General features: G+C 39.0%; 1 pseudogene; it reads right to left on the reverse strand.

The window, feature by feature from the left end:
- Positions 1 to 8,362: 8,362 nt before the first annotated feature.
- On the reverse strand, positions 8,363 to 8,483 carry LOC142182354 (5S ribosomal RNA; annotated as a pseudogene).
- Positions 8,484 to 12,936: the final 4,453 nt, after the last annotated feature.

Below are 12,936 nucleotides of genomic sequence, written 5' to 3' on the forward strand. Positions count from 1 at the left end.
TGTTTGGGTGAGGAAGAGTGTTAAAGCACGAAGGGTGATGTCTTGCATTATTTTGGTGAGAGAGTGTTAAAGCACGAAGGGTGATGCCGTGTATAATTTTGTGAGGAAGAGTGTCAAAGCACGAAGGGTGATGTCGTGCCACACGATGTACAATTCTGTGCCGATTATATTGATTTTATGGTGAGGACGAGAGTAAAAGCATGAAGGGTGATGTTGTGCAGATTATATTGATTCTTATGGTGAGGACGAGAGTAAAAGCACGAAGGGTGATGACGTGCACTTGTTTGATTTCTGATCCTTGTTGATAATTGAGTTATGGTGTTCCTTATATTTACCTGTTGTCCTTCTATTATCATTTAATGTTTACCTGCAGCATGCTTCCCCATCCCATCCCTAACTGTACATTCCTGCTATTATTTTTCGTTGTATATGATTTAACTGCACAATTTTATTTCGTAGTCTGGTCTTAGCCTCGTCACTACTTCGTCGAGGTTAGGCTAGGCACTTACCAGCACATAGGGTCGGTTGTGTTGATACTACACTCTGCACTATGTGCAGATTTCGGTACTGGAGCATACGGATTGTAGCTTTGGGTTGCTGCTTTCAGTCCAGTTGGAGATTCCGAGGTAGTCCTGCAGGCGTCCGCAGGCCTTGGCGTCTTCTCCTATCCTTTTATTCTGTTTCTTTTATATATTTCAGACACAATGTTGTAATAAAACTTTTGGACCTTTATTTGTAATATTCCTAGACAGTCTGTGAAGTTGTGACACTAGTCTTGGGTAGTTTACGTATGGATCGATATTGGCATCTTTATTTATATATTACGTTTCAGTCTTTCGCTTTTAATTTTCGTTGTTTATACAATGTTCGCTCGTAATTGTTAAAGGATTATAAATGGAAAAAAAAAGTAAATAATTCAAATGGTGGGCTTTCCTAGATTTCACTAGTAGGCGCCATCACGACTCCCGAGGGTGAGAAATTCGGGTCGTGACACCTATTGAGCCCAAACCCTTCAGACCCTATTACATATCGGCCCAAATCTTTGACCCCCCAACACCCTTTAAATCTCAGCCTTCTATTCCCATTAAATCCTAGGGCCACAATTAATTCCCCAACCATATAAATCTTAACATTTCTCAACCCTAACCCTAACCCTAAAGACTCAACTCCAAACGGCGCCTACCCCTAGTTTTCACCTCTACCGCCACACCGCACGCCCAAACCTGCCGGAAATTCCCCCAAAATCACATGGTCCCCTCCTCTCTCTCCTTCCTTCCATGTGGCCTGACAAATAAAGGATTTCGTACAAATCGAATCTTCCTCATTCTCCCTCACGCGCTCGTCTCACCCGAATATCAATTTGAAGACGAGATTAGGATGAATGGGGGGCGTAGGATTGAGTCTCACTCAATCTACTCCCTCCACTTTTCCTTTATTCGTTTTAAGAGAAAGGATTTCGGATTTTTGGAGAAGCTTCTGGACTTAGGTATAAGAAGGGTTCTAGGCAGATTTTTTAGGGGAGGAGAACAAAAAACAATTCGGGCAGAAGGTGTTCTAAAAAGCTAGTGTTTTGGGTTCTCCTTAGGTTTTCTTCTGATTTTTGCAAAAGTCGATTCACTGATAAAAAAACAAAAAAAAACTAAACCAATTCTATTTTTGGTTTGATAATCGGTAAAACACAAAAGATATTACTGAAAATTTTTAGTTCTTTCTTGTTCTCATTTTCATTTCAAAAATCAGAAAATTAGAAAAAAAAGGGTTATGTTCTTCTTCTGGATTTTTGTTCTCAATTATGGAGATTTATTGAGCGGAGGCTATTTCGAGTTCGTTGTCATTTCTTTTCATCGTAGATTTTGGTCGCAATTCCAATTTAATTACAGATTTCAATAGCTGCTTTTTGTCTTTGGAATTCACTATTAAGCTTTCCTTCTGCTTGTTTTCACTTCAAGACATAATCAAAGTTAGCGCGCATTCAGGTTCGTTTTTGTTCTTTTATGCTAATTTTGTGTCAATTGAAAATATGATAAGAGCCAGTGACGTTGGGTTTGGGACCTAAAGACGAGTCGTGAAATCGTAGGATCTTAATAGTTATTGTTCAATGGATTTGTGTTTGAATATCCATTTCTGAGCTAGTTCTGCATTTGACAAGAATGTTTGTGCTTAATTCTTACTATTTCGTGCTCTTCAAAGTAAGGAAATCGATACATAGATTGTGGTTGCTACTGTTCAAGTTGCTACAATTGCGATTCATATGTTTCTGTTAGAGTTCGGTTGCTCTAATTGTAATTGTCGTATGGACTGTCGTACAATCTTTGTTTCCAGTTGAGAGTGTTATATCCCATTGAAAGATCTAAATGGCTTCTATATCGAGATCGTACTAAATGTTCTGCTTTGGCCACGATATGTTTGTTGGAAATCGAACTAGTGTCTTCGTTTATGAGATTTGAGACTATCTGTTTGTCTATCAATTTATTAACCAAATATGTTTTGAATGTGAAGCAAGTTTTGAAGTCTGCCTTATGGTTGTTCACCCCTTGCAGAATTGGTTTGCCCATTTAGGGATACTGATAGAGTTGAGACATGTTTGGTTTTTAATAATTCATGACTGGAATTAAACTGTCGCGTGGCTGCTAAGTGAATAGCGAATCAATAATCTACTCATTTGTGTTTCTCATGACTATTCTAGTTTTATTCCATTAAATTTGAGTTTGGAATAATTCTTCCTATGATGTTTGATTAATCTGCTTGAACTAGTTTTCTGGAAGTATGTTCTCAATTGTTGTTAAAATCAGACCCCTCTATGGTAAGGCAGTGGCGAATTTGAAGGTTTCAAGTGTCCTTACTACTTTGTGCTCCATGTCGACTTAATATTTCATTTTCGACAGTCCTTCTCATGGTTAGTTAAATGTTCATTCGTATAAGAATTTGTTGTGTATCTCACGTTTTCCTTCCTTCCTAAGTGCATTGATGCTTAGTTATTTGGTTATAAGTTTCCATGTCTTAAAAAGATTTTGCCCTTTGCTTGAAAGCAATTTGGTTTGTTTCCCATGAATGTTGGGTCGGATGGATCTTTTAGCATGTTCGCATGGGCTTTTGTGTTTGACTTTGGAAATTTAGATTACAAATGGGACTATCAGGGCGTTAATGGCTCTTATCATATTTCAAGTGCACAAATTTTTCTAGTCTCTTTCTCAATTTGCTACTTCGTAGTATGCTTGTTTGCCCATTTACTTTGTTGGACTTATTTGAATTAATGATAGGGGCCGCGAGAATTGGGGAAGGCCGAAGCCCACCCATTAATGCTTAATTTATTCACATGCTTTAGGGGTTGGGCTCGGCCACATGCATGAAAAACAAAAGTTAAAAAAGGAATGAGTATGGAATTAATTTTTATTTCTTTTAGTTTTATTTACTTTTATTACATTGTCCGCTAGAAGTATGCCTAGGCCGTTATCACTTGGGTAGGCAAGCCTTAGTATTTTTGTTAGTTTTGAGGTGAGAGGTCGTTCCCCCTAGATTAATTTATCCGGGAAATGCCCCGAAGGATTTGTATATATTTTATTTCGGGGAATGCCCTGTAGTATTTTGTAATTGGAGGCTGAAAGCGAACTCGTAGTACTTTTTATTCTTATTTCATTTTTATTTTTATTTTATTAGGTGGGAACAATCTTGAGCCTCTTATTTGTTTGTTTTTCTTTTCTATGTTTATTTTACCTCAATTTGAATATCTTAAAAGCCAACTAGATCGAATACGCAACCGTGACTTTCACGGAATTCAGGGAATTCCTAACACCTTCTCCCCAAGTCAAATGAACCCTCTTACCTAGAACTTTAATGCAGACTTAGTTTTGGAGTCCAAAGTGTTTTAAAAGGAAAAAATATTTCTAAAAACGGTGACCTGACACACCAAAATCAAATGTCAGGTGGCGACCCTGAAAAGTCCTTTTGAACACAATTCTTTGTCACTTTCTAATTGAAAACTCTTTTGAGCTTTACAATCACTTTTATTATTTTAAAAATGGTTAGTGAGCTGAAAAAAGGGGTGTGACATACGTCATGTCACCCTCGATTGCGTGAAACTTGGTATCTTGGATAGTTCCAGCCACATTTACCGGTAGGATAATCTCTCCTTTAGTTGTCTCACTGGCCATATTGAAACCGCTCAGGACCCGAGCTGCGGGCATGATCTGATCTTGTAGGTCGAGCTGCTCTACAAACCTTGATCGGATGATATTTGCCGAGGTACCTGGATCCATTACAACACACTTAACTTGAACTTTATTTAATAAGATAGAAATTACTAGAGCGTCATTGTGAGGCTGAGAAATTCCTTTTGCTTCCTCGTTGTTGAATGATACGGTGCCTTCTAGCATATAGTCTCAGGTCCATCTCTCCCTAGTAATTAATACCTTAGTGCGTTTGAACACGGGCCCTTGCGGAATGTCGACCTCTCCGACAATCATATAAATTACATGTTGCGATTCCTCCTGTTCATTTTTCCTGTTGGTGTCCCTTTCCTTAAAATGATTCTTGGCTCGTTAACTTAGGAATTCTCGAAGGTGGCCCTCATTGAATAGACGGGATACCTCCTCTCTCAATTTCCTGCAATCCTTGGTCCTGTGACCATGCGTTCCATGATATTTACACATCAAATTGGGGTTCCTTTGGGAAGGATCGATCTGTATGGGACATAACCATTTGGTATCTTTGATTCTTCCATTTGTCGATACAATGCCTGATGCGTCGACACTAAAATTATATTCCAACAATTGAGATGCCTCTGTGGGATCGGCGTGCTTAGCAAAACTCCTTTTGCTCATGAGTCCCCGAGAATTATATCCTCGATCGTTTCTTTGATTGTTTCGGGTAGAATTGCATCCTGGACCATTGTTCCTGCGATCTAAGGTGTACGGTTGATATTGGTCTTTGTTTGGTCACGGCTCCCTATCGAGGTCCCTTTGATTTTTGGCTGCTGACCCTTTTGGGTGTACCAAACCAAATGGAGCTCCTAATTGGTCATCCTCAACCCTAATCTTTGATTGGTACCGATTGTGTACATCTGCCCAAGTTATAGCTGGATACTCGATCAAATTTTGCTTTAGCTGACGTGACACTATCGAACTTCGTCCATTCAATCGTTGAGTGAAAGCTTGAACGGCCCAATCATTTGTGATCGGTGGCAACTCCATGCGTTCCATTTGAAATCGGGATACAAACTCCCTCAACATTTCATTATGCCTTTGTCTTACTTTGAAATGTCTGATTTCCTTGTCGCAACCTTTATGGCTCTGGCATGTGCCTTTACGAAAGAGTCCACCAACATAGCAAACGAGTCAATGGAATTTGGTGGTAGATTGTGGTACCAAATCATTGCTCCCTTCTATAGGGTTTCCCCGAGCTTCTTCAATAAACGATCCCATCATCTTCCAAATCGTTACCCTTGATAGCGCATGTGTAGGAGGTGACATGCTCGTTGGGATCGGTGGTCCCATTGTATTTAGGTATGTCCGACATACAATAACTTCTTTGGAATGAGTTTCGAATCCGCACTCGGAGGGAACGGCTTTTGTACAAATTTATTTGAATCCATCCTTTTTAAAATTGGCGGTGCCCCCGGTATCTGTCAACTCAGGAGTTGTATGTTTCTATTTTCTTATCATTAGCTTCGATTTTCTTCTCTCCTGACTCAATTCTTTTGGTGAGCTCCTCGAGCATTTTCATTATTGCAGGATCGTTCCCCGATTTGTTACCATTCGACCTCTTTGGCACTGGCTCGTTACGACGAGTCATTTCTGGCTCGTTACGACGAGTCATTTCTGGCTCAACCCCACTCGGAGCTCTATGTTGATTTGTAGCTGAGCAATAGCGGCTCGCAGATCCTGTAGCATCTCGAATATCACTTGGAGACTGACTCCTCCATCTCCTCTGCCCAGAGTACCTTGGACACTAGATCGGCCTTTTCTGCATACACTCCCTTCGGGGTCCGTGCCTAGGTCCGCATTTAAAGTAACATGCGAATTGACATCGACTGGATTGGCAACTGGTGCTCCCCCGAGACTAGCCTGTGGCACCTCGGCTCCTAGAGCAATTACATTATCATTTTCCCTGTGAAACCCGAGGCCATTGTCACCATGCGTGGGTACGTTTTGTGAGTTTGACATGTTTTAACCTGAGAGCAAAGATACTTGACAAGAACAAGCGTAAAATAACGTGTATTATCAGAATCAGCACCAAACAATCACTATTATCCTTAGCTCCACGGTGGGTGCCAAACTGTTTACCCTACAGTTCGGATAACAATTAAACTTATATTGTGATTTTAAGGGTATGTGATTTCATTCAATACCAATATAAATAAGAAAGTAAATGAATAAATTAGAGAATAAAATAAATCAAACCAGCATGCTAGCCCGGTCTCGACCTCGACTTGAGATAGTCTTGAGGTGGAACAATAAGAACAATAAAAGATAAAGCAACTCTGATGAACAGTAAGTGAAATAGCTAGAAAGTAACGAGTGTATATATTCTTATCAGTGAACAATGATGATGACAAATGAATGGGATCCCCCTTTATATAATAGAGGAGTCCTAAATAAGGTACACTTCTAATATAGTAGGAAACCATATTAACATCTGATTAACCGTCGTGGATTGACCCATTCCGAGATTCACGCCACGATCCTCGTCCAATCGCGGATATCTCGCCTTTTCCGTATCAAGCTATACCAATGTCGCTCGGATTTTGTCTCTTTCTGGCCGCGATTTACGTTGACCTTGGTTCGAAATGTGGCTTCGATTCCGAACTCGACGTCCTAGCTCCTTGATGTGACATTCCCATCTCGAGCAAAGGATGAAATCGGGTAGCCCTGATTTCTACCGTATACAAGTTAATTGTTCATATATTTAACTATAAAAGGTTAGGTAGTTATCATGATTTACGTAAATAAAAGAGGGAACGATAAGTTTCGTTGAGAAGTGTCAAACTTAGTTTATTTTTGAGAAGATTTTATCAAAATTACTTTGGGAACAGTTTGTGTTTAGCTAAATTATGTGAAAAGTACTTCGTATTTGACCAATAGTTTCAAAAGGTACTTTTACATGTGAAATTACGAAAAATGAATACGTATAGGTCATGCATATGTCAAATAGCAAGGTGGTTCACAAAAATTAATTATACTTATTTTGTTAATAAATAAATATTATACTTAAATTAGATAAGAGCATCATTTAAAAATTTATAGTTATTATATAAATAATAATGAGCTTGCATATATGTGTATTGGGAAAAAACTAAGTCTGAATATTGAAGATGACGTGTCATGACACGTGAACTAGTTAAAAGGTCAAAACACAATAAATAGCCAAGAGGCACGGGCGACAACAGATATGGGGAGAAGAAAGCAACATAGGTGTGGACCGTTACTCAAATGGCACGAGTCTCGTACCTATTCGAGTCATTTAAAGACCGAAGATCGGAAGAAGTTGAAGATACGAATCTGATGACGTAAAAGAGTCTAAATACAGCATTAAATATCAAATACGTTAGAAAATTTGAATTAAATAGAAATGATTGTGTAACGTTTCTTTTAATGTCATTTATTGCTCATAATTGCCTCATTAAGACAAAGGCATTACATCTTCTCCTAGAATCAACTATAAAAGGAAAAGGACTCAACATCTGTAGAAACACAAAATATTATTGAGATTACACTGAAATACAAAACTACTTACTTTATTATTCTCAGAAGTCTTCTATTATTTTCGTCTCCAGATTATCAGTAACCCGAATTTCTCTTTATTTCTAGCTTTGACCAAAGACTCAGATTTTTGGTTAAACAAATTGGTTCCATTACCGGGAATCTGATAATCTTTTCTTTTAAGCTACATTCTATCTGTTGTTATCATCATGTCAAACAACAATAACAACAACAACAACAATAATAGTGAAAACACCTTGGGAAACCATGAAAATCAAATCCATCAAAATCAAGGAGATTTACAGAACATTGACGCGGTTCCTCCCCTCAAAATTCAGCACGTCAATCTCGTGAAGGCACTCCTGCTCCTGAATCTTGTGCTGATCAACAAGAGCAATCTGAACATTTTGAAGGGGTAGATGAAGCTTTACAAAAAGTAATTGATGCACGAGTTAGCAAAGCTCTTCAGGCTCTAGTTAGTCGATTACCTGTTGCACCACCCACACCTACGCCTAATAATAATACATTGGAGAATCCTCATTCTGGCCTTGTTAATTCTGGAAATGGAGGAACCCCCAGTGAACCACAAGAAGGAGAACCAGGTAATTCAAATAATTCTCATTTGCAAAATTTAGTTCTAACTTTGCAGAAACAGCTTAAGGAACAGAATGAGCGCATCGAGCAAATCCCAGGGAGTCACCCATCCTAGTACTACTCTCACCCAAGCACGCTTAACTTCGGAGTTCTGATGGGATCCGGTGCGTTATTGCTGGTATACTCACAACAAAGGAGTGGATGTGGATAAATACTCACAACAACCTTGGAAACCAAGTGTTGCTCCCCTTCCAATCCCTAAAAAGTTCAAAATGCCTGACATCTCAAAATATGATGGCACAACAGACCGACGTGATCACGTAACTGCATTTACTACAGGTGTAAAAGGCAACGAATTGACCAAGCAAGAAATCGAATCAGTGTTGGTCAAGAAATTTGGAGAAACACTCACCAAGGGTGCATTAACCTGGTATTCTCTTTTACCTGAAAATTCTATAAACTCTTTTGCTGAGCTTGCAGATTCTTTTATTAAAGCACACTCAGGAGCTCAAACGGTTGAAAAAGGAATGGAAGACATTTTCAAAATTAAACAAGGGGACTCAGAGTTGCTTAGAGATTTTGTTGATAGATTCCAACGTGAGAGGATGACTTTGCCTCGTGTACCTGATAACTGGGCTGCAATAGCTTTTGCAAGCAACTTAAATGACAAAAGTTCAGAATCCACGAGAAGACTTAAAGAAAGCCTTTGAGAGTTCCCTGCAACCACGTGGAATGATATTTATAACAGGTATAGTACGAAGTTGCGAATTGAGGAAGATATCGTACCTCAGTTTCATCATGAATAAAGGAGCAAATCCAGGAGATCAGAAACAGAAAAAAGATCAGGTAAAAACAGGTACGATCCATATATGGGACCTGCAGGGAAAGACTCACGGTCAAAGAAGGATAGTCAACGATATGATCAAAAATCGAGGAACAGGGAATCTGGTTCTTCATCAAGGTTCAGAAATGACTGAAACAAACAAGAGTCACGAGATGATGACAGAAGTTTAAAGGCAAAGTTCGGTGGATATAACTTTAATGTCACTACCTCCGAGCTCGTAGCTATTTTGAGAAGCATGGGAGATAAGGTACGATGGCCAAAAGAGATGCGGTCAAATCCAAATAGGTTCAATCCAGACCATTGGTGCGAATTCCATAATGATCACGGGCATAAAACTTCAGAATGTAGATTCTTACAAAGTGAAGTGGATCATCTATTGAAACAAGGGTATCTCACTGAGTTATTTAGTGAGAAAGGTAAGCAAGCCTATATGAAAAATAGGCAAGAGCCACCAAAGCCCCCTTCACCCAAGAGAACCGTGAATGTTATAAGTGGGGGAGAAGATATTCACGGTGTAACATATACGGCTTCCAACAAGGTTTCTAAAGTAACGATAACACACGGGAAACGGGTACGGCAGGATTTAGAAAACGAAAGTATTTCTTTCGATGATGCAGATACCGAAGGAGTAATGACCCCACATAACGACGCACTGGTAATATCTTTACTTGTACATGATACTAATGTAAAACGAGTTTTGATTGATCCAGGAAGTTCCGTAAATATTATACTATTAAGGGTATTACGTGAAATGCAAGCTGAAGACAAAATGATACCTAAGGCGCATACCTTGTCCGGGTTCGACAATTCAAGTGTGGTAACAAAAGGAGAGGTAATTCTAACAACTTTTGCTGCAGGTGTTGTTAAAGAAACTAAATTTCAGGTAGTAGATATGGAAATGGCTTACAATATGATCATGGGGAGACCTTGGATCCATGATATGGATGATGTCCCATCAACTCTACATCAAGTTATTAAATTCCCATCACCGTGGGGAATTTGCCAAATTCGTGGGGATCAGCAGACAGCCAGGAGTATCAACGCTGTAACAGATACGAGCACCGTAAATAAAGAAAAATAGCAATTACAGGAAACAGTTGAAGGTATCAAGGATCAAACCTCAACTGAACAAGAAAAGACAGATTTAGACTCGAGACCTAATACAATTCAAGAACCTGAAGAGAATAAAAATATCAAAACAACAATTGAAGAGCTCGAGGCTGTGATATTATTTGAGCAATGGCCTGAACGGAAGTTTTATGTTGGAGCCAATCTAAGCTCAGACATGCGAGGTATGTTGATTGAATTTTTAAAAGCTAACGTGGACTGTTTTGGTTGGTCCCATGCTGATATGACAGGGATACCACCGGATGTGATGACTCACAAACTAAATGAAGACCCATCCTTCACACCAGTAAAGCAAAAGAAAAGAAAGCAAGGAGCTTTCAAAAATCAGGTGATTCAAGATGAGATCCAAAAGCTATTGAAAATTGGGTCAATCTGCGAGGTAAAGTATCCTAATTGGTTAGCAAACACAGTTGTTGTACCTAAGAAAAATGGTAAGTGGTGGGTTTGCGTGGATTATACAGATCTTAACAAAGTCTGCCCAAAAGATTCTTTCCCTTTTACCGCATATAGATCAGTTAATTGATGCAACTGCAGGACATGAACTTTTGAGTTTTTTAGATGCATATTCGGGGTACAACCAAATTAAACTGGACCCCAGTGATGAAGAAAAAACTTCTTTCATCACAGACAGGGGGACTTATTGTTATAAAGTAATGCCCTTTGGTCTCAAAAATACTGGAGCAACCTATCAAAGGTTGGTCACCAAAATGTTCCAAGAACATTTAGGAAAAACCATGGAGGTATATATAGACGATATGCTCGTCAAAACCAAGCATTCTCATGATCATATTTCTCATTTATCTGTTACATTTGAAATTTTACGAAAATTTAATATGAAACTCAATCCAGAAAAATGTGCATTTGGGGTTGCCTCAGGCAAATTTTTGGGTTTTCTCGTTTCTAACCGTGGTATTGAGGTAAATCCTTCTCAGATCAAAGCAATAGAGGAGATCCCTGATATCCTTACGAGTAAAAAAGAAGTCCAAAGGCTAACGGGAAGAATTGCAGCCTTGGGGAGATTTATTCCCAAATCTTCAGAAAAATATTTTAAATTTTTCTCCGCACTCAAAAAGCAAGATCATTTTGAATGGAACGAAGATTGCCAAAAAGCCCTTAGAAATTTAAAAGCTTACTTGTCAAATCCACCACTATTGGCAAAACCAAAAGAAGGAGAAAAGCTACTCATCTATTTGGCCGTGTCAGAAGTTGCGGTAAGTGCTATTTTAGTCCGTGAGGACCAAGGTAAACAATCTCCTATCTATTATGTAAGCAAGTCTTTACTAGATGCTGAAACACGATATCCACAACTAGAAAAATTAGCATTAGCTTTGATCATGGCATCTAGAAAATTAAGACCTTATTTTCAATGTCATCCCATTGTTGTAGTTACTGCTTTTCCATTACGAAACATTTTGCATAAACATGAATTGTCAGGGAGGTTAGCAAAATGGGCTATAGAATTAAGTGAATACGAAATCATTTATCAACCTAGGACTGCTATAAAATCTCAAGTATTAGCCGATTTCGTAGCTGATTTTAGCCAGGGGATGCATTTAGAAGCAGAAAAAGAATTACAAGTTTTTAATGGTGCAAACCCGGGGACTTGGATTTTATTCACTGATGGTTCGTCTAATGTAAAAGGAGCAGGCCTAGGGATAGTTCTCATACCACCTACGGGTGAGACTATTAGACAGGCTATAAAATGTCATTCTATAACTAACAATGAAGCAGAGTATGAGGCTGTAATTGCAGGTCTAGAATTGGCACGAGAACTCGGCATAACACAGATTATAATCAAGAGTGATTCTCAACTCGTGGTCAATCAAATGCTGGGGACTTATACAGCCAGGGAGACACGAATGCAAGAATATCTCGAAAAGGTACGGGAACTAATAAAGCAATTCCAAACTTGGAAGGTAATGCAGATCCCAAGAGATGAGAATGTGGAGGCAGATGCTTTAGCTAATCTCGCATCTGCAGCAGACGTAGCAAACGACGCAAATGCTTCAGTCGTACATTTATTTCATTCCGTTCTCGAACCTGATAAGAACGAGGTAAATTTTAATCATTTAACATGGGATTGGAGAAACGAAATTATTGCTTTTTTACAGCGCGGAACCGTGCCTGCTGACAAAAGAAAAGCTTATGCACTTCGCAAAAAAGCTGCTCGTTATTGTTTACATCAAGGAAATCTTTATCGAAAGATGTTCGGTGGACCATTAGCAAGGTGTCTCGGACCTTCCCAAACAGAATATGTGATGAGGGAAGTACATGAAGGACATTGTGGAAATCACGCAGGAGGAAGGTCGCTGGTAAAAACGCTGATTCGAGCAGGGTATTATTGGCCTAAAATGGAAGAAGAAGTAAACGGTTTCGTGTCCAAGTGTGATAAATGTCAAAGATACGGAAATAATATGCATAGACCAGCTGAGCTACTGCATCCTGTCATAGCTCCGTGGCCCTTCATGAAATGAGGAATGGATATCGTAGGTCCATTACCACAAGCAAAAGGTCAGGTGAAGTTTCTACTTGTACTTACTGATTATTTCACTAAATGGGTAGAAGCAGGAGCATTTAAACAGGTACGAGAGAAAGAAGTTAAAAACTTCATTTGAAAGAATATAATATGCCGCTTTGGAGTACCAAAGGAAATCGTGTGTGATAATGGTCCGC

The sequence above is a fragment of the Nicotiana tabacum genome, chromosome 6, assembly GCF_000715075.1.
Source record: "Nicotiana tabacum cultivar K326 chromosome 6, ASM71507v2, whole genome shotgun sequence".
Lineage (NCBI taxonomy): Eukaryota > Viridiplantae > Streptophyta > Magnoliopsida > Solanales > Solanaceae > Nicotiana > Nicotiana tabacum.